The sequence below is a fragment of the Ursus maritimus genome, unplaced genomic scaffold, assembly GCF_017311325.1.
Source record: "Ursus maritimus isolate PB19 unplaced genomic scaffold, ASM1731132v1 scaffold_15, whole genome shotgun sequence".
Classification (NCBI taxonomy): domain Eukaryota; kingdom Metazoa; phylum Chordata; class Mammalia; order Carnivora; family Ursidae; genus Ursus; species Ursus maritimus.
Genome location: NW_024423897.1, coordinates 42,117,574 through 42,144,711, shown reverse-complemented (window position 1 = coordinate 42,144,711; position 27,138 = coordinate 42,117,574).

Here is a 27,138-nt window from a genome sequence, read left to right as displayed (position 1 = left end):
TTTCATAATGCAAAATTTTAACCACTTGATATTATCAGCTTGCTTGCAGTATGTTAGAATACATATGCAGGGCCAGGAAAAGAATGAAGAAAAAGCAGGTGGAAAAGGAAAACAAAAACAAATGGAGAGGTCAAGGGAATGAAATCCCATGATTTCCACAGAATAAGTGTTAAGCACTGAATATTTGTGTCCTTGATGAAAGGCAAATTTGTTTTGTTGTTTGCTTGCTTTTCCAAAGAAATACTGACCTGGGATGATAAGCTTTGTGACTGGGGAAAATTATTGAGAACTATATATAAAAGTGTTCACTGGTCAAAATTATTTTGAGAGACAATTAATGGCTTAAATATTCTTTAAAAATGAAAACTCATTTTGTATTTTATTTTCTTAAGTAACCTCTATGTCTAATGTGGGGTTTGAACTCACAACCCCCAAGATTAAGAGTTGCATGCAGCCAGGCACCTCCGTTTGTATTTTAAAGATATAGTACAGGTTGTTGAAAGACACTTCAAATATGCTCTTTTTACCAATGTGCTAAAAACGCTAATTTCCAGGGGATGAAATAACCTTTTACACACACACACACACACACACACAAATATGCCTGTTCCTCATAAAAACACATCATCTAATCCTTTGCCCTAAGATCTACTTTGAAATTGAATAGCATACATTTTTTTAAAAAAATTAAATACCTACCATAATTGGTTATTTTAAAGCTAATTTGTAATTGAAGCTTACATATTTTAAGCATCAGCTTCTAAGGATCAGCCGGTTTTAAAACCATGGGATGCCCCAGGCACTTTTACATTGTGACCTTTATTTTTCATTAAGTGTGCTATGTAAAATTGAATTTTGATGTAGTCCCTGACTTAGTTTAACCCTCAGTGACTTATAAAATCAGGCAATTAACATATTTTTTTAAAAATCATTTTACTTCAGGTTATCATAGCACATTTTTTCCATACCTTTGTGCCTGATTTGACCCATGGTGCCTGACCCTATAAAAGATTGCTTCACGGGATACTTAGAGCTCATCATAGCGCACGAACCCACATGGACACAGCATTTATCTCCCTTTTAACAAGCCATCTCAAAGTAGGAAGACCTAATTTCACACAGAAGAACAGAGACAGATTCACTAATCAGGGATGAGGGAAAGGGCATGTGAAATGAGGGTGGGCTGGGTGAACTTTTTTCCAATCACCAGGCTATATGCCATAAGGAAAAGATGATAAAAAACAGAATGAATAGCCTTTGCTTCATTCTTTTCTGGAAAAGAAAAACAATAATTATTAATATGGAGTGTTTACCTTTACCAATTTTCCACATGAAAATATGGCAGAAAATAATTTAATGTTCATAGAGTGTGGCAAGTTATTTCTCAAACAGGAAAGGGAAGCAGATCTTAAAATAAAGCAAGACAGTGGCACAAACAGGTGGTAGTCATGGTGCAATTCTCTCAATTCATTTTAATTAGAGAAATTTGTTAAGTTCTATTATGTACCACCATCAGAGAGGAAAATAGATAAAATGGCTAAGTTGTTAGGAAATAAGAACAACATGATAAAGTCTGGGGAAAAAGGAAATAAACCAAGCCTTTCTAGAAAATTTTAAAAAAGCAAAGTTATCTTTTAAAATGAGCATTAGACACGTGTCTTATTCTAAATGCTCATGTGAGCACACGTAGACTTAACACACACACAGAGACTCACGATGGATCGATTGCTCGCCTACAGTATGCAGGGTGAACCCTAGTTGCTCTTTCTTCCTATCCCTAGCCCCAAATGGATACATGTAACTAATAGTTTCCACCCATAACAAATGAATGTTATCCCCTTGGGTTCTCCATTACAAAGCAATAGGCAACATATTAATTAAAATGGGATATCATCCTTAAAGTTTTTATTATTTCCTATAATACTTATTATAGGCTAATACTTAGTCTATACATCTAATTCATAAACCAGTATAGATGTTGTATTTTTTAGATGTGATTAACATTTAAACCAAATGACTTTGACTAAAGCTGTTTATCATCCATAATATGTGTGGGCTACATTCAGTAAGTTAAAGGCCTTAGGAGCAAAGACTGAGGACTTGTTGAAGGAGCAGCAATTTCTTTTTAAAGATTTATTTATTTATTTTAGAGAGAGAGTGTGAGTGCATGAGGCGGGGTTATGGGGGTGAGCAGAGGGAGAGAGAGACAGCATCTCAAGCAGGCTCCCCCCTGAGTGTGGATTCCCAATGCAGGGCTCGATCACAGGACCCTGAGATCATGATCTGATCCAAAACCAAAAGTTGGACGCTCAACTGACTGAGCCACCCAGGCGCCCCAAGAAGAAGCCATTTTGCCTCAAGATTGTAACATAGGACCTTGCCTGAATTTCCAGCCTGCAGATTTTGGACTCAAGACTGCAACATCAACTTATCTAAATTTCCAGCATGCTGGCCTGCTCTTCAGATGTCAAGTATGCTAGTCACCACAATCATGTGAGCCACTTTCTTAAAATAAATCTCTCTTTCTCTCTGTATATATCCTATTTTTTGTTTTTCTGTAGAATCCTAACTAATATAATAATGATGGTCATGATGGTGACAATAATTCTAACATAGTTAAAGTTTTAGAAAGAGAGAAGAATGTGGTGCAAGAAAAAAAAATCTTTAAAGAAAAAATAGCTAAAAACTTTCCAAATTAAGCAAAAGATATAAATGTATAGATTCAAGCAGCTTAGTATAATCTGCAACCTGATACATCCAAATAAATCTACACACAGATACATCATAATCAAACTGCTGAAAAATAAACACAATGGCAACATCTTCGGAACAATAGTAAGAAGAAAATGGCACTTTACCTAACAAGAAAATGAAATTGAAAAGCATTTATGAAGTTCTGAAAAAAAAAAGTATCCAAAATTCCACATCTAGCAACATGCTAAGATGGAGGAAATCTTTTAAAAACAAAAAAATGTCGGGGCGCCTGGGTGGCACAGCAGTTAAGCGTCTGCCTTCGGCTCAGGGTGTGATCCCTGAGTCCTGGGATTGAGCCCCACATCAGGCTCTTCCACTGGGAGCCTGCTTCTTCCTCTCCCACTCCCCTGCTGTGTTCCCTCTCTCGCTGGCTGTCTCTCTCTCGCTGTCAAATAAATGAAATCTTAACAACAACAACAAAAAAATCTGTATAAATAGTAAATTCTATTTCTCCATTGATTTCTTAATATTTATGTTTGACAGTTGAAAGCAAAACAATAATGTTGTTTTACATATAACTATAGATATTATAGTTATATATATGTATTATATATATGTATATATGTATTTGACAATTACAACATGAAGGAGTAAGAATAAAGTATAATAGGACTTTTATAATGATGATTTGTTTACATTCCATTTAAATTATTCAATTTAGATATTTAAGTATGATTAATTTTAGGTAGACTGTGAGGGGTTGACTATGTATTTTGTGATCTCTAGAATAATGATTAAAAAAATCTTCTACGAATAGATACAGTCAAAAACACAATGGATAATTTAATACCAAATTTTTTCAAATAACCTGAAAGAGGTAGGAAAGGGAAAGGAGAACAAAAAACATAGAGGACAGTAGAATACAAATGGTAAAATACTAGATCTAAATCCAAATGTATCAGTAAATACATTGTATATAAATTATGTAAACAGCTTAAACATATCATTTAAGATGGAGATTTTCAAAATGGGCTAAAAACAAATAAATCAAGGTTATCAACTATACATTGTAAGAAACTCATTTCAAACATAATAAGCAGATTAAGAGTTAAAATGGAGAAAACGACATGTAACTCTAGTAATATCACACCAAGTATACAAAAAAAAAAAAAAGAAAAGAAAAGAAAATTACTGTGGGAAGAGAGAGATATCCTATTATTATAAAATAATCAGTTTTCTAAAATGATGTTAAAATCCTAAATGCATATGCACCAAACAACAGAGTTTCAAAATACACAAGAAATTATTGAAAAAGCTAAATTATAGAGTGACACTTCAACACCCTTCTCTGTAATTTTTTATAACTGGCAGAAAATCAGCAAGGTTATAGACAATTGAGAAGCACTATAAAAAAAAATTAGATCTAATTTATACCCATTGGACACCCAACCCTGAAACAGCAGAATACAAATTCATTTCAAATGCACACGGAACATTCAGCAAGTTTACCATATCCTGGGTCAAGGAACAAAACTTATCAAAATTGCTGGACCAATTGGGAAAACTTCAAAAAAATGTACTTTGACCCAAATTTTGTTATACAAAATTTAATTCAAAATGGGTTATTGATCTTAATGTAAAACACACAACTAAACAACTTTTAATAGAAAATTTAGGGAAGATCATTATGGTCTGTGTTTGACACACAGATTTAGCCATGACACCATAAGCATGACCATAAAAGAAAAAAAAGAACACATTAGACTTTGTTGAAATGAAAAACTTGTGCTCTGTGAGAGCAGACTGGTAAGAGAAGGAAAAGACAAACTACGTACAGGGAGAAAATCTTTGCAATCATCTATCTAACAAAAGGACTTTTGCAGGAGTCTGGACTTTTGAAACCCAACGTTATAAAAGACAAACAGTGAAATAAAATTTGGGCAAAATAACAAGCATTTAACCAAAGAAAATAGAATATACAAATGGCAAACAAATAAACGAAAATATAGCAATTAGGGAAATGCAAATTAAAGTCACAAAATGAAATAGTATCACATACCTATGAGAATGGAAAACAACAACAACACTTACAATATGAAGTGTTGATAATTATATCGAAAAACTGAAACTCTAACATGTACCTTCATGTGGGAATGCAAAATGATATAGGAAGTCTGGAAGATAGTCTGGCAGTTGCTTATAGAGCTATACATGTGCTCACCATATGGTCCAGCAATTCTTTTCAGGAATTTACTCTAGATAATTGAAAATTATGTTCACACAGAAACCTATACACAAATGTTTGTAGTAGCTGTATTCACAATGTCTCCAAACTGGAAACAACCCAAATGTTCCACATAGGTAAATGGAAAAACAAATTGTGGTACAGACACACAATGGAAGACTACTGCACAATATGAAGCCCAGATTTGATGCAGGCAGCAACTCAGGTGACTATCAAAGGAATTAGGTTGAGTGAAAAAACCCATCATCAAAAAGTTAGATACTGCATATTTCTTTTTTTTTTTTTTTTTTAAGATTTATGTATTTATTTGAGAGAGAAAGAGAGCACGGGTAGGGGGAGTGGCAGAAGGAGAGAGAGAGAGGAAATCTCAAGCAGACTCCCCACTGAGCTCAGAGCCTGAAGCAGGGCTCCATGTGGTGGGTGCTGGGGCTGGTGGGGGGCTCGATCCCATGACCCGTGATATCATGACCTCAGCTGAAATCACAAGTGAGATGCTTAACCGACTGAGCCACCCAGGCTCCCCCTGCATATTTATTTCTACATTACATTCTTAGCGAATGCTATGGTTTTGAAGAAAGCAGTAGTTAACAGGGGTTGGTGACCGAGGTAGGCTGTGGCTGCAAAGATGGCTTAAGGGAGCTTTTCTGGACTGCTGGAATTGCGGTGGTAGTATGTGCAATGTGTAGTACACATACACATGTGCTAACATTCATACAACTGTACACAAAACAGTCAACTGTACCCTATCTGAACTGATTAAGGAAAAATTAAAGGTAAATGAGTATAATTTATGCATTGAACATTTGTGCACCAACATATTTTTTGTGACCAAATCTTTCCTTATGGCATGGATATTGTGGTTGGAGTTAGGTGTCTTCTATTTGTGAAAACACACTCATAGTGACTCATATACTATTTCTAATTTCTTGTCTCTAAAGTGGAATTGTGCATTCCAAACACTTGTGAACAAATTTGAGGGTAAAAAAATCCACCAAAAAAAAAAAAAGGTAAACTGAATAATTATATGAGTGCAAGGGGAAATTACTACTTCGTCTTACGTCTCCACAGAGTTCCTTGACTCCCTATTAAACAAGTCTGGCCTTGGAACTGAATCACAAAAAGTACTTATATTTCTGTAGAGTTTGTCGGAATTTAAATGCCTACAAGTGTCTGGGATGAATTTTACAATATATAAGAATTATTTTGCTAATGAGACTAAAGGGAGTTAGGAAATTAGTAGTGTTTTATTAAGTATCCAGATGCTTTATCCATTTTATTTCATTTAAGTCATGCAATTTTATGAATTAATTTCTATTAACTTGAATTTGCACATGTGGAAATTAAAGATAAAATGGTTTCGCTATGTTCCCCAGTTTTAGATAGCTGATGGGAAAACCAAGTAGAATAGAAACAGTACTCTCTATTATATCAGTAAGTATTACTTGAGCTCCAACTGCACCTAAGTTGGTGAAAATATAGAATAAAGAAAAATAAGAGTTATGGGCTCCTAGGTAAAATATAGAGAGGGATAGCTTTAGTCCATATGACTGAGAAATGCACATTTCTAACTTAGGATCTTGGTATGGCAGATGTCAAGGTCATCCCACATCCTGACTTTCTTAACACCAAGAGTCTTTGCTGGGTATATGACCATGTAATCAGAAACTGCATTTCCTAAATAGAAGTACCTAGGGGATTTTTGTCTTGCTAATGTGATCTGGGTGAAAAAGAAATTTTCTACTTTATTATTTGCATAAAATGAAATAATAGTGCTTGCCCACCTTTCCTGCTTTTTGCCCCTTCTATCTGTCAGAATACATAACCTACCTATATAATATATATATATATATATGTGTGTGTGTGTGTGTGTGTGTGTGTGTGTGTATACACACACATATATATATAACCTAGCTTCAACCATGTGGACTAGGAAAATACCCTGAAGTGTGGTGGAGAAAATTTGATCTCTGAATGACAAACTGGAGCTCAGTCTCATTATGCTGCTGGTGTTAACTCCAGCCTGTCACTAGAGTGCTATGTGAAGAGTAGAATGAGTAAGAAAAATGAGAAAGAAAATCTTTCTTTATATGGCTGTATTTTTTGAACTTTGTTACAATAGTTTTACCTATATTCTAGTGGATGCATTTGGTAAACCTATTATTTGAGTGTATAGAAATATCATGAAAACTAGGACAGATATGAGGAATAAATGTTACAAGGGGTAGTGGAAGCCATATCTTCTCATAGGTTTTTGGATAATACTGTTGATTGAATGTATTGTACTGATTTGATTGTGATAATAATTTTCAAAAAAAAAGTTTTATGTAAAGGAAAATTCATATATTCATATTTATATTCTGATTGTGTATATTCTTACACTAGTATTTCAGCCATTAATAGACCCTTAACATTTTACATGATCATTATGACCTGACATCTCTCTAGACTATAAAGCAATTCACCACATATAGTTTATTATTATTCATTTAATTTCAGTTCATCAAGTTGTAGTGAATAATTTAGAATGCTACAGTAATAACTTGCAGCATTTTGCCATTGAATGAAGAAAGATGGAACAGTCTGCCACAGAAATACCCTTTATTAAAAGTAAGAACAAGAAAAAAATTTTAAAAAACCCAAAAATGTTAAAAAGCAAATGAAAAATCCTTACCTATAGTACCAAGTACCTATTCGTTGGACTATACCCAGAGGTAAATTATATGAATAAGATAATAAATCTTCTAGGTCCACAGAATAAAATAAAGGTTAAGGACTGAGAAGAAAATTGAAACATATTTTATTGGAACACATTTACATTTCAAGAACAAGTGAGTTGTCCTCCAGAAGTATGTTCCTGAATCAGTTGTTTAAGGCTTAAAATGTACCTCCTTCACAAACATTATTGTCCACAGGGTCAGTTCCACAAATATAATCATCCCACATGATTAATCTAGGTCTCTACTCCTTTATCTTATCAACTGGTCTAGAATATACTCAGCCATCGAAAGTATGGCAGCATCATGGGTTGTTTTCCTTCCCCAAACCCATTTCACATTGGAAAAAAAGTGTTAAAACCTTTAAATACATCTAAGTAATTGTAAATACTTCAAACACACTTGTTTTTTTTACGCGATATCTGTACTTGTCTCTTAGAGAAACCTACTTCCTCTGACTATTTCGTCATTTCAACCATTATTCTTAATTTCTTTACCTTCTTAACCCATTATTGTCCTTATTCTACTTTTATTCTAAGAGTACTAATTGCTATTGAAAAAAAAACTACATTATGATCACTATATATTTACTATCAAGTTTATCTCATCTTTGCTGCTGCTAAACTACACCTTATTTGCCAAGTTGATTTTTTTCTCTTATTCTCTGAAGGGAAATATTGTTTCTTAAAAGTATTCAACTCCCTCTTTTATGTCTAAATTTGTTTCTTACATTTCACATTGAAACTGCTTCAAATTTCAGCCACCATAACTATAAATGTGTTTGCACATTATCAGTCAGGGTTGTGTCAAAAAAGCAAAAACTGTTCTAGGCCTTTCAACTGGAGGGGATGATATATGGCGAATTATGTATTGACCAACCTATGGAAGGGCTAAGAGAGGGCAGAGAAAAATCCCTCTGGCTTTCAGAAAATGAGGAAACCACACCAATGATAACACCGGTAATACTAAGGTAGAATATTTTCAAGGGTATCTTCAGAATTAGGACAAAATTTTATTTCTTCTTTTTGCTCATGATATTCCTATCCTGTTGGAAGACAATTACAACTTCCAATTACTATGAAATATGCAAATGCCTCTTGATGGTGGACTCTAACCTGGCATTCTATTGGAGAGAATTCTGAGGTGTGCCAGGGTGTCTGTCGGTTAAGTGTCCCATGCTTGTTTTAGGGGAGGATCATGATCTCAGGGTCGTGAGATTGAGCCCTGTATTGGGCTTCACGCTTAGTGGGGAGTCTATTTCTCCTCCTCTGCCCCTCCCCCCACTCCCATAGGCATGCTCTCTTCACTCTAAAATAAATAAATACATCTTTAAAAAAAAAGAACTCTGAAAAAATTGTTCTCGGGGTTCCAGTCCTATATGATATCAGGGAGGGTTGCAAAAATTGATAGTATAGAAGCTTAATTGACAGCAGAAAATCTGACTCACATCCCTTTGCTTTGGCAACAATTACAATGGGTAACTTGTCTTCCTAAGGGCTAGATATAAGTCTTCATTATGTTCACTGTATTCCATTAATTTCTGTGCTCCCTAGAGACATTTCTATCAATTTTTCCTTCTCTCACCAATGTCTTCAAGATATCCTTCTTTGTTGGGTCCTATCAGCACTTAAACAAATTCAATTTTTCCTCCATTTCAGGAAAAAAATCATAAGTGAAATTTCATAGAATACATTTCTCTCATTCTCACTAACACATTAGTTTTCTGTAAAGTCAAACTTATTTTTAATAGCTCTTCTCTTATTATGTTTCTAAAAATAATGCCTATACTTTACACTTACAAATTGTTTCTACCATTCCTATCTCCTGAATACTTTTGCTATTTAATGAAAATATTTTAGATGTTTTAAGTATATATAATAATAATTAACTTACCCATTACCATAGTTTTGAGTAATGTTCTTCAAAGTTGTTATTGATGAAAAGCCAGCAACCAATTATGTCAAGGTTAATGAAGTAAATTTCACTTATCCCCATAGAATGTTGAAAAAATATATCTCAATTGGAAGAAAGAATAGATAAAATAGCTCTACAATTGTGGACAATAATGCCTGAGGAAGTATATCTTCAGATCTTCTGGAAGCACAGAAATCTCTTTTAAATCCCAACCATACTGCAGAATTGGATTGTGTGATAGAGGCCTCTTTTTCTTGTTTAGTTTATCGGCTTAGTATCAAAGCTTTTCGGTAACAACGTGGCATCTAAAATTAAGTATGTACCATATTTGTAAATACACAGGTTTTTATCCTTCAGATTAAGTTTTTCTAGGGTAACAGAGCTGAATATATTCCTAGATTCAAGGTTGTCAAAATCAAATAGAGGACGGTTTCTTAGAAGTCTCCATGAATCATGCTGAAAAGCCCTTAGAAAAGCTCTAAGGTTGATTCTGTACTCTCTAAATAGCTAATAATACAAAATACTATGTAATTTTGTGGAAATGAAAACTATTTTGGAACTTACTCTTCACTTACATTTTGATAATGTTAATGTCAATATCTTACTATATAAGGGAAAATTGAACATAAAATTAAAAGAGAATAAAGAATAAGAGTTGCCACCATTGGTTATTGGTAATAAGAAGCTACATGAAAATTTGTTTTGACAATAAGAAAGGTATTGATCTGAGATTTTCTCATTCAACAAACATTCATTTACTAGGCAATAGCCAAGGACCTGTGAGAATAAAATTTTATTAAAGAACATTCCTCATCCTTTTAAGAGTGACATTTATAGCGTATTATTCAGAGTTCCCTGGGGTGAGGGGAGGGCAATAAAATGTATACAAGGAATTGGCTCAGTGATTATGGAGGCTGAAATAGGTCCCCAGATTTGCAGGATGAGTCAGCAAGCTGGAGGCTCAGGAGACCTAATGGCGCAGTTCCAGTCTGATGGCCAGCAAGCTTGAGGTCCAGAAAGAACCAATGTTGCAGTTTGAGTCCAAATGCAAGAAAAAATTTCCCTTACTTGGAAGAGAGTCAGCCTTTTCATTCTATTAAGGCCTTCAACCGATCGAGTGAGGCCCACCCACATTAGAAAGAGCAATGTGTTTTACTCAGTTTATTGATTCAAATGTTAATCTCATTAGAAATATCTTCACTGACATATCCAGAATAATGTTTGACCTAGTATCTGGGCACTCATTGACTCAAGTCAATGGATAAAATTAACCATCACATACAATTAGAGTTCCAATTTCATAACTACCATTGTTTTTCATTTAACTGTTAGTATTTTGACTATAATCCTACTGACTATAGCAGAAAATTATATAACTTTGCACATAACACTTTCAAATATATACAAATTACTCTTAATTTCTATAGTGACTTAAAATGTATAATGTATTAGTGTACTTTTTTTTTTTATCTCATCAGATCCTGGCAACTGTATTTTTTTGGCATATTCTATGAATTTAATTTTGCTATGAGAACTTTATTAAATTCCATTATCTCATGACTGTTATGGAGAGTGGCATTTCCCCATTAGAGAAATGTATATAGAAATTATTTTTGATAGTTTATTTTCATATATTCCAAAATAAAAATTTTTATAAAGTAATTTTCTGGGATATATTAATAATGTGTTTAACTAGAATCTAATGGATTTTTTTAATGGCATTTGTTCACTGAATGAATATATATGATTATTTATATGCTGGTCTATGATGTTTCAATTTGAATGTACATCCAGATAAATGCATATGTAAATTAATAAATAAGTAATTAAGGAAAGATACAGTGTAATTATACACTAGTAAGAGGTGTAGAATCTGCATTTGCTCTCACAGTTGATTTGGGTAGTAGTAATCATCAATAGAATTATAGTGTTAATTGTATAATTAATCATGGCATTTTAGTAAGATCTGAATTTATAATTTAAAATGGGACATAATTGCTGAAAAGATCAATGATCAATACTCTGATCATCAGAAGCTCATATGTAGATGAACCTTCCAACATAGTTTCTGGAGTCAAATATTTTGGCATATGTGTAATTGCACCCTAACCACTTGGATTGGAAGTTAACGTGGATCTAGAGAAGGCATGGACTTTGTAATTGAAGAGTCTGGATATAAATTTAAGCATTAGCACTGATCAGTGACATAATGTTAGCAATTTATTCTTCTTAATGTTTTTATATGTTCATATATATGGTGGGGAACAATAGCTCTGACACATACTTGTTTTAATAAAATAATGTCTAGTTTGAAGCATAATGGTTGCTAAATTAATATAAATTTACCTTTCCATTTCATTGAATTAAATGCTTATGTTGTCTCTGGGTTAGATGTTACAAAATGAAGAAGAAAGAGAGAAAAAGAGTGTTTCTGGAGAAAAACTAAATGTCTACATTTAAATATTACTTCCTTTTTGGATAGGATTAGGCTAAAAAGAAGTTACTCATTCTTAATTAAGATATTTAGAAATATACTTTAAAGTTAAACCATGATAACTAAAATGGCAATAAATTTAATAATCACTCATGAATTTGTTTTATATAATATATTAATGCCTATATATATGCTTTCAGACTTAATTCTACATAAAAGGAAACTGAAGTATGATTTATTGACTGACATTAAACTGAGGCAACATAAACACTAGAGAGCAAGTAGTATCTCTGCCTCTTTTATGCTTTTTCCTAATTTATTCCTTTTTTTGGTAAAGCATAGGTAACATCTCCTTAAATCTATACTTTAAGATTAAATGTTATATTAGAATTTTTGCTTTACCAAACCTAACAGTGAAGGATCTGCTACAACATAATAGCCCAATACTTGCCTATGCAATTCAATCATTTCTCATTCAAATTCAAATTATATTTCAGCTCAAGTCTTCAACTTGCTACTTGAGTAACATAAAACAAGTCAGATTATACTAATCGTCATAACCAACTTATTGTAAAAATAGAGGATGATTGGTAATCAACTGTGACAAAATTCTGAGCATAATACTGGGAGTATGAACAGGTGAGAGACAATTAAAATTCTGGGGTGGAAAAGAAATGTAACATATATCACCTGATTGATGTTTTTCTACTTTACTTCTTTTTAACAGTACAAACATGGCCAATTTTTATTTACTTGAATAGGCTTTGCTGCACACATATTTGTAAGTTTGAATGGACAATATTTTTTTCTCAGAAGAGAGTATAAAATATTCATTTTAATGCCAAATATTATCATTCTGAAGGCTTTTTCTGACTTTTTAAAAGAGAGGCTTGAAATACATTCTGATCTACATTAAATTGTTTGTTTTATAATGACAAGCCCTGTGACATTATGTCTTATAATATTATGTATGCTAATCTCCTGAGACCTCTTGCTTAATAAATTGTCAACCAACTGGGAGATGATTTTCCTTCTTGACATTAAAAAAATCCCACTTCAAACTAAAGTGCTGTCATAATGGGAAGCTTAATTCAAATTAAATAAAATAAAAAAGTCAGAGATTTCTAAGAGCAAAACAGAATCCAAACAACTTTTGTTATGTGAGTACTCTGTAAAATCTACTTCTTTTAGTTTTTTTAAATTCATATTGCACGCTATTAAAATAAATATTCTTTATATTATTTTATACATAAGAATTTCATAATACTAGCTGTTATAGAAATTGAAAGCCCTTCTAAGACAAGGCATTTTAAGATTTAAATAATATGAGAACATAATCGAGAAATCTGAGAATAGCATTTTCAAGTAATGTTGTCATTCCTTAGTAATAATTGCTGAAATTAAGTGAAAAATAGTTAAAAGGGGATGTAGAGTTTTTGAGAGGATGTTTCTATGAACTTGAGGTGCTGACTGAATTAGGTCAAAAGGTGGAAGTCTGGTTAAGTTAATTCTGAGGTATCGTATGATTTTAGGTGCTATTATAAATGGATTCAATTCCCTAATTTCTCTTTCTTCAGTCTCATTGTTCGTGTATAGAAATGCAACTGATTTCTGAGCATTGACTTTGTATCCTGCCACATTACTGAATTGTTCTATGAGTTCTAGTAATTTGGGGGTGGAGTCTTTTAGGTTTTCCATATAGAGTATCATGTCATCTGTGAAGAGAGACAGTTTGACTTCTTCTTTGCCAATTTGAATACCTTTCAACACCATCCCGATCAAAATACCAATGACATTTTTCAAATAGCTGGAACAAACAGCCCTTAAATTTGTGTGGAACCAGAAAAGGCCCTGAATCACCAAGGAAATGTTGAAAAGAAAAAACAAAGCTGGCATCATGTTGCCTGATTTCAAACTATACTACAAAGCTGTGATCACCAAGACAGCACAGTACTGGCACAAAAACAGACGCATAGACCAATGGAACAGAATAAAGAACCCAGAAATGGACCCTTGACTCTATGGTCAACTAATCTTGACAATGCAGGAAAGAACATCCAGTGGAAAAAAGACAGTCTCTTCAATAAATGGTGCTGGGAAAATTGGATGGCTATATGCAAAAGAATGAAACAACCATTCTCTCACACCATACACAAAGAAACTCCAAATGGATGAAAGGCCTTGATGTGAGACAGGAATCCATCAAAATCCTAGAGGAGAACATAGGCTGCAGCCTCTTTGACATCAGCCACAGCAATTTCTTTCATGACACATCTCCAAAGGCAAGAGAATCAAAAGAAAAAATGAACTTGGACTTCATCAAGATAAAAAGTTTCTGCAAAGCAAAGGAAACAGTCATCAAAACAAAGAGACAACCCACAGAATGGGAGAAGATATTTGCAAATGACACTACAGATAAAATGCTGATATCCAAGATCTATAAAGAACTTCTCAAACTCAATACATGAGAAACAAATAATCAAATCAAAAAATGGACAGAAAATATGAACAGACACTTTTCCAATGAAGATATGCAAATGGCTAACAAACACATGAAAAAATGTTCAAAATCATTAGCCATCAGGGAAATTCAAATCAAAACCACATTGAGATACTACCTTACACCAGTTAGAATGGCAAAAATGGACAAGGCAAGAAACAACAGATGTTGGAGAGGATGTGGAGAAAGGGGATCCCTCTTACACTGTTGGTGGGAATGCAAGTTGGTACAGCCACTTTGGAAAACCGTGAGGAGGTCCCTCAAAAAGTTAAAAATAGAGCTACCCTATGACCCATCAATTGCACTACTGGGTATTTACCCCAAAGATGCAGACGAAGTGAAGAGAAGGGTCATATGCACCCCAATGTTCATAGCAGCATTGTCCACAATAGCTAAATTTTGGAAGGAGCCGAGATGCCCTTCCACAGACAAATGGATAAAGAAAATGTGGTCCATATATACAATGGAATATTATTCAGCCATCAGAAAGAATGATTACCCATAATTTGCAGCAACATGGATGGGACTGGAGATTATGCTAAGTGAAATAAGTCAATCAGAGAAAGACAATTTTCATTAGGTTTCACTCATTTATGGAACATAAGAAATAGGAAGATTGGTAGGAGAAGGAAGGGAAGAACGAAGGGGGTGTAAACAGAAGGGGGAATGAACCATGAGAGACTATGGTAAACAAACTGAGGGCTTCAGAGGGGAGGGGTGTGGGGGATTGGGATAGGCCCGTGATGGGTATTAAGGAGGGCACATATTGCATGGAGCACTGGGTGCTATACACAAACAATGAATCATGGAACACTACATCAAAAACTAATGATGTACTGCATGGTGACTAACATAATAAAAAACTAAAAAAAAAAAAAAAAAAAAAAAGGTGGAGGTCTGTATCCAGGAAGGAAAGCCTTTTTCAATGTCTGCTAACTCATTGGTCAGGAACACATGAATCTGTCTAGGATGCTTTCTCATCAAAATGTTCATTTGTTTGCATGAGCATACATGATCAAACTATAACATATAAACTATTTTAAATCATAAACACTACTGCTACAATTATCTTTCATTGATTCGTAAACAAACATTGAATTCCAGTATATATCGTTAATCTTGAAATATAAATCCAGAATGTTGTCAATTGATATGATGTTGTCAATGTTATTATTTTTCTGAGAGAAAACAGTATGAGTAACAGGTATCTAATTATCACTAAATAATTATAAATGTATTCTAAAATTGATAGTTTTAAGTAGGAAAAGAAAACTAAAAATCATTTACTCAAAATGCAATTTCAAATAGCTTGTAATTAGTTACCTCTTCTAGGCAATATTGTATCTTATATTTACTAAAAAAATGTTGACCTATTTAATTTAGGGTGATATAATGAAATAAATTTAGTTTTTAAATACTAGATTCAAATTATTGCATATAAATACCAGTGTCTCAAGAAAAGCCATTTTTTAGCCACCATAGAAATGCAAATGATGCTAGTAAATGATAAAAAAGAACCACAAAAAACTGTCTTCTTTACAAAAGAATGATAATCTTTGTCTTTTAATAATACTTAATATATTTTAATTACTTATACATACTTATACATATGCTATTTGTTAATTTATAAACACTGATTAATATGTTAATAGTTTAAGTGATATATTTAAAAAAATCACATCATGTTTATAATGCAGTGGCCTTTGCCCACTCACAATGCAATACTTTTAGACTTTTTAAAAAATTTAAATTCAATTAATTAACATACAGTGTATTACTAGTTTCAGAGGTAGCCTTCAGTGATTCATCAGTTGTATATAACACCAAGTGCTCATTACATTATGTGCCCTCTTTAATGCCTGTCACCTAGTTACCCTGTCCCCCATCCCCTCCAGCAACCCTCAGTTTGTTTCCTATGATTAAGAGTCTCTTATGGTTTGTCTCCTTCTCTGATTTCATTTGTAATCAATCAAGTAACTGGTACTAGATATAAGTATTCAACATGCAAAGGAGTAAAGATGTTTTCAACAAAAGTTGCACTATAATAATCCCTCTGCTCCTATGTATGAAGGGGGGTTATGTCCAGAAGGAATAATATTACATTTAAGAGTTAACTCAAAGGATAAAATATAAAATGTAGTATACACAGAATACATTATCAACAAGGGAAACAAATTTCTTGATAATATCATTAAACTAAGAATCAATGATAGACTTATGCAGTCAATTTTAAAGTATTACTAGATGGGGTGCCTGGCTGGCTCAGTTAAGCATCTGCATTCCGCTCAGGTCATGATCCTGGGGTCCTGGGATCGAACCCCACATTGGGCTCTCTGCTCAGCAGGGGATCTGCTTCTCCCTCTCACTCTCTCTCTGTGTTCTCTTCCTCTGTCAAATAAATAAAATCTTTAAAAAAATAAGATATTAGTAGAATCAAATTAAGCAAATCTGTATTTCATGTACAGGGACACCTCAGAGATATTATGGGTTCAGTTCCAGACCACTGAAATAAAATGAATGTCACAATAAAGCAAGTCAAGTAAGTTTTTTGGTTTCCTAGTGCGTATAAAGGAATAGACTGTAGTCTAGTAAATGCGTAATAGTATTATTATCTTTAAAAAACAGTGTACATAATCAAATGTACAAATTAAATTTTGTCAAAAATGTGACAGAGACATGAAGAGAGCAAATTAATGTATAAAAAGCAGTGTATGTTAATTAAAGAATAAATTATGGCTAAGAAATGCTAACCATCATTTGGGTTTTGAGTGTGTTGCAATCTTTTTGCTGGTGGAGGGTCTTGCCTCTAAGTCCCTTCAGCTCCTCTGTTAGCACCTGCTGCTTCATCTTGAACTGCCATGTTATGGAGACAGCTTCTTTCCTTAGATTTCAAGAACTGACTTCTACTGGCTTCAAACTTGTCTTCTGCAGCTTCCTCACCTCTCTCAGCCTTCACAGGACGGAAGAGGGTTAAGGCCTTGCTCTGGGTTAGGCTTTGGTTTAAGGGAATGTTGTGGCTGGTGTGATCTTCTATCCAGACCACTAAAGCTTTCTCCACATCATCAGTAAGGCCCTTGTGCTTTCTTCCCATTCACATGTTCACTAGAGTAGCACTTGTCATTTCCCCCAAGAACTTTTCTGTAGCATTTGCAAATTGGCTAACTGTTTGGCACAAGATGCCTCGCTTTTGGCCTATCTCAGCTTTTGACATGCTTTTCCTAAGCTTAATCATTTCTGGCTTTTGATTTAAAGGGAGATACATGTGACCCTTCCTTTCACTTGAACACATAAAGGCCACTTTAGGGTTATTAATTGGCCTAATCTAAGTATTGTTCATGCCTCAGGGAAGAGGAAGGTACAAGAAGAGGGACAGAGATGGGGATTGGCCAGTCAGTGGAGCTCTCAGAACACACACATATATCAATTAAGTTTGTTACCTTATATGGGCACAGTTCATGGCATCCCCAAACAATTACAATAGTAACATCAGAGATCACTGATCACACATCACTATTACAAATATCATAATAATGAAAAAATTTTTACCAAAATAAGATAGGGACATAAAATGAACACCTGTTATTGGGAAAAATTGGCACTTATAGACTTGTTCAATGCACTGTTGTCACAAACCTTCAATTAGTAAAAAATGCAGTATCTGTGAAGTGCAGTGAAGTGAGGTGCGACAAAATGAGTCATGCCTGTATGAAATAATTATACTTACGGCATTTTCAACATCCTGGGTGATAGCAAATAGTCTAGAACCTGTTGAGAATTTTTACTGATGTCTTGAAACTAAACATACTTTATGAGAGAAAACAATATGGGTTTTTAAATTTAACTTAAAGCTGCTTTTTAAAATAAAATTGTATCATCATTTATGTAGACCAGTGATTCTCAAATGTGCCCTTTTGTTAATAATACAAATTATTGAGCCCACACCAAACCTATTAATCAGAATCCTGAGGTGGAACCCAGTAATCTATCTTAAAAAGGCAAGTAATACTGATGAACTTAAAGAAACAAATAGATATTTATAAAATCCCTAGCATGGTATTTTGAACACTTAGAATCTCAAATTTTCCTATTCCCATTATTTTTTATTAATTGTATTTAAAATATATTAAAACCCATATTGAATAATCTGTTGATTTGAATTATTCAATATTTATGTATCCTTGGTGTGTCTTGAATTTCCATTTTCATGCATTGATTGGTCTATACACTTGCATTATTAGGCTGATTTTTATATTATTTGTATTGCTTGCATACTGTATTAGTGAACAAATCTTGCTATCTTTTATCACTAATTATTAAAACAATGTATTTTATTTTGCTTTGTTTTGCTTTTAAACTTTCCATATACAAGGCATCATGCTAGATTAATGAAAAGTACAAAGTGTCTGTATTCACAGTGTCTTTATTACAGTGAGAGAGACAGATTGTGTGGTTTCAATGACAAAAATACCAATTTAGTGATTATCTCTTGTTCCTTAAGTGAGATAGATATAAGAATTTTGTCACTCACCTTTCTAAGATGCTTTTTTAAAATGCTTCAAATATTTGCTACTCTAGGGGTGCCCGGGTGGCTCAGTCAGTTAAGTGTCCAATTGTTGGTTTCAGCTTAGGTCATGACCTCATAGGCCATGAAATCAAGTCCCACATTGAACTCCCCACTGAGCAGGGAGTCTGCTGGAAGATTCTCTCCCTCTGCTTCTCCCCCTACTCTCTCTCTCTAAAACAAAAATAAATTAAAAAATTTAAATTTAAAAAATGTTTACTACTCTAAATCATGACATATTTTAAAGAGAAATCGGCAGAAGAAAAGTTGCTAATCTTCTCAGTCTAGAAAAGAAAAGAAACGAAAAGCTCCCTGAAGTCTTGTTCCCTTCCATACTCTCATTCTGCTTCTCATTCTCTATGATTCTGTGATTGTGATTGCAATGGCTAATTTTATATATCATCTTGGCTGGCTCATTATTCCTTGATATTTGGCCAAACATTATTCTGGATGTTCTATGGGGGTGTTTTTGGATGAGATTTATATATAAATCAGTTGTTTTGAGTAAAGCGTATTATTCTCCATAACATGGTAGACCTTTCCAATCAGTTGAAGGCCTGAATAGACTAGAAGACTGACCTCCCCAAGCAAGAGGAAATTCTTCCAGTAGACTACCTTTGGACTGAACTGCAACTCTTTCCTGAGTATCCTGACTGTGGACTCCCCATCAGAATATGAACTTGCTAACCCCACACAATCAAATGAGCCAATTCCTTAAATCTCTTTCTATATGTATACATACCCTGTTGGTTCTATTTCTCTGGAATACTCTATGATTGTGAGTATGTATGTTTGTGCACCTTGAGAGCTTATGTGAATGCTCTAATACCATTTGGAATATGTGCAGGGGCTGCTTGATGATGACCAAAATTTCCTCTAAGACTGTGAGTCCAGTTACAATTGCCACTGTGGTTTGTGCTGTGCTTGCCTATGAATGTCAGTATCTCTTCAAAGTTGGAGTTAGGATAATGAGTTTGATATAAAAAAAAATTGCTCAGCATGAGGCACATAATTTACCGAGCTTCATGCTACCTCTGCTCCTTAAAAAAAAAATCAGTTTTTTATTATCTACAAAACCATAATAATAACTAAAACTAAATGCATCCTGCCGGGACACCGCCCACAGAGCCGCAGCGTTGATTTGGGAGAAGGACAAGACAAAGACAGGTTAGCTTGCAAAAGAGAGCATGGGTGCAGGGGACGACTGCCAGGCATGCCACCGCCAATAGTGCGATCGCCCCGAACAGCTGCAACCTCGCGTATTTATTGGCAATAAACAACCAAAGACAATCAAGGGGATGATCCATATTACATCCTAGTGAATAGTAGTACATCACGGGGAAGGTCACGGGAGTAGATGATGTAACGTTCAGCAAGTGAGGCCTATTCTTAAACATGTTTCTATGGACCCCGCGGGCTATTGTCAAGAGCAATCCAGCTTCAGTTGGGGCAGTGTTCAGTCCTTTAGCAGACCAGGCGTTCCCGGCCCCTTGTTATCTGAGGGCGGTGTTCTACCCTGAGTGAGAGGGCATTCCCGACTGCTGTGCTCTGACGTTTACGCTAATGCCCGCAAGGTCACAAACATGTTTTCTTATTATATCCTTAGCATAAGCTCTCGGCCAGGGGCTGCTGCATTTCCCCCTTTTTCTCTTTGCAGAAGCAGGGAGGCGGACTTGGCCACTTCACGTTCCATCACTCGTCAGAAGGCTTTTCTTTCGCATCTGAGGAGGCTACCGTCAATAAGGCCATCATAGTAGCAGCCATATTGCTAGGTGTAATGGGGTGCTGTTCATTACGCAGCACTTCTTCTGCTTTCTGGGTCAGCTTCTTGATCTGACCCCACGTGGGCATCTTCGTCTCAGTTCCTGACAGTGTGATCTTGGTGGTCTGTGGGGTAAGGCCCTTGAAATTGATTATCAGGGGAGCTGGATCTAACGCGAATGTCTTCTGCTTGCTCATGCCGAAACTTTAATAAACGAGAAGGGACCCAAACAGGCTTGATAGCATCATCCAGCATCACACAAGCATAACCGTTTCCCCACGTAATTAAAGTGCCAGGAAACCATTGATTAGATTATACGTCCTTCCACCAGACAGGAGGGAACTGAGAATGTGTTTCCAGGTGAGAGTTACGAAAATGTCTGTCAACTGCCAGAGAGTCATTCTCATCTCGATTCAAAAAATGTAAAGTAAATAAGGTTTTGGCCAACATTTCCGTGGGGGTTACATGTACTCCCCCTTTCTGTTTTTGTAATTGTAATTTAAGGAGTTGGTTGGCTCTTTCCACAATAACCTGTCCTTGGGGATTATACAAGATGCCTGTGGTGTGTGATATATTCCAGGCATCAAAAAATTGTTGTAGTTTGGCAGAGGTATAAGCAGGAGCATTATCTGTTTTGATACTTTTAGGAAGTCCCATAACAGCAAAAGCACGGGTTAAATGTTCATGATATGAGAGGCTGATTCTCCAGTGTGAGCAGTGGCCCAAATAAATCGGGAGACTGTATCGATGGTGACATGAATGAAAGATGATTTTCCCAATGGGAAATAATGGGTGACATCCATCTGCCAGATCTCGTTGGCTTGTAAACCACAGGGATTAACCCCAGTTGAGATTGTGCATTCAATGTGGCACAGGCCGGACAGGATCCTATAATGGTTTTAGCTTGTTCCCACATAAGTGGGAAACGATGTCGTAACCCTCGAGCATTAACGTGAGTCAGTGTATGGAAGTGGGAGGCTCTTGAAACAACAGATATAGAAGAGCTTCAGCAGTGGCATTTCCTTCAGAGAGCGGACCTGGAAGATTATTATGACTGTGAATATGAGTAAAATAAAATGGCAAAGCATGGGAACATATAAGCTGCTTCAACTGTTGAAAAAAGGTCATAAGCTGGGTAGCTGATGTTGAAATGGAGGCCGTCACAATGTGGCTAAAGAGGTAGACTGTGAATAAAGAATCAGAAAGTAAATTAAAGGGATCAGAGACTTCCTGAAAAAGAGTAATAACAGCCCTTAATTCAGACCTCTGAGCAGATAGATGAGGGGTCTCAATTATTTTAGTTCAAGGCCCATAGTAACAGGCGGGGTAGCGGGAGGCTAAGTTTCCCACGAATTGACTAAGTGTGATCTGCCAAGATAAATTATTTTGCAGAGCAGTTTCGATCTGTGCCTTAGTAAGAGGAAGAACGATTGTCGAAGGATCCAAGCCAGTTAATTGTTGAGCGCGTTTCTGTCTCATCTGCAAGAGAGTTCCGATGTGATCCAAGTAAACCGTTAGTGCTCTTGTGGTATGGTTTGGTAAAAAGAGCCATTCCACTAAGGCTTCATGTTGAATTAAGAGACCAGTAGGTGAATTGGGTGAATGAAAAACAAGTAATGTTAAAGGCATATTTGGTACAACTCTTTGAATTTGCATCTTATGAATTTGTTCTTCTACAGATCGCAACTCCGAAATGGCTGCTTCATTGAGGGTCCGGGGACTGTTTAAGTCTCGATCACCTTTTAATAATTCAAAGAGATTCTGTAATGTGTAGGTAGGAACTCCTATCTTGGGTCTAATCCAGTTAATGTCTCCTAATAATTTTTGCATATCATTTAAAGTTTTAAAGGCATCTTGCCGAATTTGTATGTTTAGGTAAGTATTGTGGTATGACCCATTATATAACCTAAGTAAGAATAAGGGGTTGAGGTCTGGATTTTTTCAGGAGCAATGACAAGTTTGTGAAGATCAAATTGATATTTGAGAGTACTGAAAACAGTAGCTGATTCTCCCTCTGTTTTTGCTGCACACAAAATGTCATCCATATAATGGATTAAATAAGCTTGTGGATATTGGACCCAATTGGTTCAAGAATTCGGGCCACATAACTTTGACATATGGTAGGACTATTAAGCATTCCCTGTGGGAGCACCTTCCACTGAAAGCGCCTGGAGGGTTCTGTGAAATTAACACTAGGGATAGTAAAAGCAAAGCGGGGACAATCTTGTGCAAGTGGAATTGTATAGAAGCAGTCCTGTAAATCAATAATAATAAGAGGCCAATTAAGAGGTACAATATTGGGGGAAAGGAGTCCTGGTTGGAGTGGTCTCATAGGTTGAATTGTTGCATTAACTGCTCTTAAATAAGTAAACACCATCTTCCAGATTTCTTTTTGATTACAAAAACCGGCAAATTCCAAGGACTAAAGGATTCCTCTATATGTCCTTTTGAAGCTGCTCTTGAACCAAACTTTGCAGAGCCTCTAATTTTTCTTCGTTTAACAGCCACTGCTCAGTCCAAATGGAGTGTTCATCCTTCCACATCAGTGGGATTGGCTCTGGAGGACCCATTGGAGACCGAGCAGTGACCCCTATGAAAAAGGCGGATTGGAGTCCATCTCTTTTGTAGGAGGTGGTATCATTATATACGTTTCCCATTGTTGGAGTAAATCTTGACGCCATAGATTGATGGAATGTCTATTATATATGGCTGAATATATCCTTTTTGTCCCTCAGGACCAGCGCATGGGAGAATATGAAGACTTTGGTTTTCATTTTCTGCTTGTCCTAAACCTGAAAGTTATTGCCGCAGGGCCCTGAGGCCATTTCTTAGGCCAATTATCAGTTCCAATAATGGACACATCTGCTTCAGTATCAATAAGTCCCTGAAAGGACTTTCCCTGTATCTTTATATAGCAGGTCAGTTTTTCTTTGAAAATTTTTTCAGTCAAGTACACTCCCGACTGACTTGCAGCTCTGAAATGGCTGCTTCATTGAGGGTCCGGGGACTGTTTAAGTCTCGATCACCTTTTAATAATTCAAAGAGATTTTGTAATGTGTAGGTAGGAACTCCTATCTTGGGTCTAATCCAGTTAATGTCTCCTAATAATTTTTGCATATCATTTAAAGTTTTAATGGCAATTTGCCGAATTTGTATGTTGGTAAGTATTGTGGTATGATCCATTATATAACCTAAGTAAGAATAAGGGGTTGAGGTACTTCCAAAGCCCGCATCACCACGCCTTTGATTTTTAAATTTTCCCTTAATATACGGCCGCAATAGTAACTGGGTTATTTGGTCCTCCTTTAAAAATTTATATGGGGTATTTGAAGACATTAAGACCATGATTTCTCCAGTGTAATCTGAGTCAATGATTCCTGTAAGAACTAAAACACCTTTAGTCAAACTAGATCATCCTAAAATTAGTCCTACGATATCATTTGGCAAAGGGCCAAAACAGCCTGTAGGAACCTTCTGAGGAATCTGATTTGGGAGCAATAAAAAGTTTTCTCTACATGGGAGATCAAGTCCAGCGCTCCCTGGAGTGGCATGTAACAAATCTAAAATTGTCTGAGATTGAGGTTGGGGTTGCCCCTTTTGGTTTGGGGCTGAGGGCTTGCCCCGTAACCCTTTTCCCTGTAGAGCAGTACTATCTTTGTGGACTTTAGAGTGGCACTGACCGGCCCCATGATTCCCCTTTTTGCATCGGGGACAAAGACTAGGGAAATTATTTCGATTGTTTTTTCCCATCATATTTCTATTCTTAAGATGGCACTGGGTGCGAGTATGCCCGTTTTTTCCACAATTGAAGCATTGTCCCTTGAAACTGTTTGTTGTTAAGGCTGCCATGGCCTGAGCTAGCAAGACAGCTTGGTAGGTCTCAGTGCCTACACCTTGGCACAATTTGATGTAATCAGTGAGCATGCCTTTTCCTTTAAAAGGAGCGATAACTTTCTTACAATCCACATTTGCATTTTCAGAGGCCAATAATTGTAATAAAGTGTTAGCAGCTTCTACATTATTGATCTTTTAATAGCTTCCTGTAATCTTCCTATGAATTCAGTATAAGGCTCCCTAGCACCTTGAATAATCTTTTGAAAAGAGGCATTAGCAGTAGATTTGATTCAGTTTTTTCCCCCAAGCACGTAGGCAATATCTGTGAAGCTGTTCTATAGCTTGGTTGGTCATCTGCACTTGTTCCTGCACTTGACTTCAAGGTCCCAACCCCATCAATTGTTCTAGAGAGATAGGGATGTTATGAGCTCGATTATAATTTGCAGCCGTTTCTGCACGGTCTTGCCACCATGTACGACATTGTAAGAATTCCCCAGGGGCCAGGACAGTCTTCACTAACAGACCAGTCCATGGGAATTAATCACTTGCCTTCTGTGACGCCCTGAATAAGGCCCAGAGTGAAGGGCGAACTAGTACCACAGTTTTGAACTGCCTGTTTTAACTCTTTGAGAACTTTAAAGGGAAATGGTTCGTGTGTGGCTTCATATATTCTTTCCAGGTGGTTAGGATCTACCCCGGGAGGCAAATGCTCCCTTATAGTTACTGGGAATGCAAATTGTAGAGCATCTAAATCTCCTTGCTGTTTGGCCAGGAGCGAGGCTTTTTGAAACACCAAAAGTGACCATTGATATTGCTCCTTACATGATGGAGCCGTTGCTGTTTTTGTGAGAGGAAACCACTATTCCTCTTTGTAAGCAAAGGTGGTGGTGGAAAGCCATCCATTTCCATGGGGGCGGGCAGGTTTTACTTTTCCTCCTTCTGAGACAGCGTGTTCAGGTCCTATTGAGGACTCATCTTTGGCATTAGGACTCTCAAGTTCAGTATCACTCTCTGAGTCCGGAGTTTGAAGTGGTTCCAGGCTAGAACGAGTCAGAGACCATGTAGGCCAAATAGTGATTGTAATAGGCTTTCCTCGAGCATGCTGTTGTTTAAGCTCATGCCCTACTTTTTCCCATGCTTGCAGATCTAAGGTCCCCAGAGTGGGAAACCATGAACAGTATTCTTCTATGACTTTTAGTAAGTCCAGAAGTTTGCCCTCGCTAACCTTAACTCTCCCACTCTTAGGAATGGCTTCAAAAGACAGACGTAAGGGCGATAATTATCTGTGCTCTGAGAATTACCCATACCCTGCTGAAAGTTCCCCGACTCACCAGCAGGGAATGTCCAAGGCCTTGCTTCTTTATCCGTCAGGGCTCTTTCTCTGCTGTAGTTTCAGGTCCCTGTTTGGGCACCACTTGCTGAGACACTGCCCACGGAGCCGAGGCATGATTCAGGAGAAGGACGAGGCACAGACAGGTTAGCTTGCGAAAGAGAGCGTGGGTGCAGGGGACGACCGCCAGGCGCGCCACTGCCAAGAGTGCAATCACCCTGAACAGCTGCATTTATTGGCAACAAACAACCAAAGACAATCAAGGGGATGATCTCTAGTACATCCTAGTGAATAGTAGTACCACAAGAGGAAGGTCATGGGAGTAGATGATGTCATGTTCAGCAAGTGAGGCCTATTCTTAAACATGTTTCTATGGACCCCGCGGGCTATTGTCAAGAGCAATCCAGTTTAGATTGAGGCAGCGTTCAGCCGTTTAGCGGACCAGGCGTTCCTGGCCCCTTGTTATCTGAGGGCAGTGTTCCACCCTGAGCGAGCAGGCGTTCCCGAGTCTGTGCTCTGATATTTATGCTAAAGCCCGCAAGGTCACAAACATGCTTGCCTATTATATCTTTAGCATAAGCTCTCTGCCAGGGGCTACTGCAGCATCCATCTAACTATATTTATCTGTTTTCTATAGTGTTGTAAGCTAAAGTAAAAATGGTGAACACAAATGATATGGTCCTTTTTTCATAAATCTTAGTTTAGCAGAAGAGAGGGCAAAGAATAAATAAGCATTAAATAATTATTAATTTTGGTCAGTGCTATATTGAAATTCAACTGAGTTTAAAGAATAAAGAGAGAAAAATAATTAGGGTATAGCTCTCTGAGAAGGTAATATTTAAGCTGAGCATTGAATAATGCAAAGACAATTTTGCAAAGAACTGGGGCAATATTGACAGAAGCCAAGAGAATAATGGCTTGGGCAAAGGCCCTGAGGCAATATGGAACTCATGTATCAAAAAAAAAAAAAAAGTCATTGTGACCTTAAAGATTAGATCATTCTTTAAGTCACCTTCAATGCTCTATGGGGAACACTCCAACCAACCTTGCTAGCTACCCAAGCCTTTATACGTATGTAGGTATGTATGTACGTATGTATTAAAGTAAGCAAAGGCTCAGAATTATGTTACTTTTTCAAGACCTCATAACT